We start from the raw sequence: 2,143 nt of genomic DNA, 5'->3' as shown, positions 1-2,143 counted from the left end.
GTCTAGAAAAGGAGGCAAGAGTACAGCCTGAATCCCTTGGGCTAGCAAATCACAGGTTCCCCTCTGGCAGAATGCAGACTGCTTGCCCTAATCCCAGCCCACAGTTACAAACCCAATTACTCACACCCTGAGAGTAACAAAGGATCGATACAAGAAAAGACTCAGGCGGCAGCTAACCAGCTCTGCCACCGCAGTCCACTTCACAGAGCTGCACATCTCCACAGGCCAGAGCTACTAGGCCAGTCCGTGCCCGTGGCAAGGCAGAAGCAGACATGCCTATATACAGGCACAGCACTCCTGCCTGTCCTTGGTCCCAGAAAGCCACAGACACACCAACCATCATCTCCAGCCCTTGGCTCTCCACCCCACGGGTGGGTCACCCTGGTTCCCTGCAGGAAAACCTTTAGTGTCTCCTAGAGAGAGACTTCTTTTATTCCTCCCTCTGTTCATAAACCACAAGTCCTAGGTCAGCGGGTGTGTTCACAGAAGACCTTGCCTCCATGGGTCTTCCACACTGTCACCATCCCCACTGAGTAGACAAGGGCCCACAGAGTCAGGGCTGAGCTGCTAAGAGCAGGGAAGGAGAAAACTCGCAAGGTACAATTAGAAGGAAAACACTTGAAAGATGCAAAGGCCAGAAAAGGCAAACCCTGCCAGAGGGAAGCCAGTTTCTTAAAGAAGACAGGCACAGTCAGACAGGGAGGGAAGAAAAACAAACAGGATGGCTGCAAGAGACAAAGGAGATGAAACTTTACAAAACAGCTGCTGCATATCACACTTGGAACTGTGTTTTAATGGAGACAAACAGAACAACTACCCCACTTTCCTGCTGTGATCCATCAGAAATTAGGGCCCCCCTTCCTTCTGACTCACAGTCCCTGGAGCCACTGTGGGTTTCCCTAAGCACCCATTCCCACTTCTCTATTGATGGCTGCTTTTCATCACTGTCTCTGAGAGGCCACAACCAGCCCTCCTCCAATTTCTCTGGAAAACCACCACACAAACAACAGAATACCTCTCCTGAGCAGCCAGCAGCACCCAGGGTGGGTGGCTCCCTGCTCTGTAGGAGTGCTGCTGTGAGGAGATCCCAGCTCCCACCTGGGCAAATGCTGGCACTGAAGCTTCACAGTAGCCCTGGACCCTGCTGCGTGGGGCACCTGTGCAGGCAGCAGTGTGGGGCCTGCCCTGCCCTTGCTGCACAGTGAAACTGTGGGAAGAATCAGGCCTCCACTGCCCTCCTGCGCAAAATGAAGTCAAACAGAGCCCAGGGAAGCAGCAGAGGGAATACCCCACAGCAAAGATCTCAAGATTGGCTTACCTCCTACCTCCAGGCAAAGGGGTGGGTGCCCTCCTTACCATCTTCATTACCCCCAGCACAGAAACAAGCAGCCCCTATGAGAACTTGCCTTTATGGTATGCATAAGCAGTCTGACAGCTACAGTCTTTACACAAGCAGCCCCCCATTCCAGGACCCTGTTTTGGGGATACTGCCACAAGAGGAACACTATAGCAATAAAAAATTAACCATTAGTGTTGTGAGGAAGGAAGGCAGGTAAGACTTTAATTTGCCACAGCTGGAACAATGCCACCACTACTGTCATTACTAATAAAGGAGACCAGCTGCTGCTGTGAGGTCCCTGCATGCTACTTCTTGGTGCAAATACCTGTTTGCACACAGGTAAGGAATAGATTTTTTTTTCCTGCAGTTCTGTGGTTTGGTCCATTCAAGCCCCAGTTCCCCACTCACTGTAGTCCGACATGTGCACGAAAGGCACGGCCTGTCCCACCCTTGGCCCCTGCCCTACACTCCCCGTCTTGCTCACAGGCTCGGGCAGGAGCTGGGGCTTGCACCATACAAGTCAATACCTTCCTGCTTCTGGGTCAGCGGTCAGCCGAACCGGCCCCGCGCACAGCCCCGCTGGCCGTACCGCGGGAGGGGGTACGAGTCCCCATTTGCCAGCCAGGCGGCTGCCCACCCACGCTTCATTTCGGTGACCGGGCGGCTCTCCGGCGGTAAACGAGCCCCCCAGACACCGCCGGGACCGCATCCCGGCTTTCCTTCCAGCTGTCCCGGCCTCCCCTGCACACGCAATACCCTCACCAACGCCAGGCACCCCGCCTGGCCGGCACCGCGGCGCTAGCG

Source organism: Egretta garzetta, unplaced genomic scaffold, assembly GCF_000687185.1.
Source record: "Egretta garzetta isolate BGI_Z169 unplaced genomic scaffold, ASM68718v1 scaffold215, whole genome shotgun sequence".
In the NCBI taxonomy this organism is placed as follows: Eukaryota; Metazoa; Chordata; class Aves; order Pelecaniformes; family Ardeidae; genus Egretta; species Egretta garzetta.
This window is presented reverse-complemented; position numbering follows the sequence as displayed.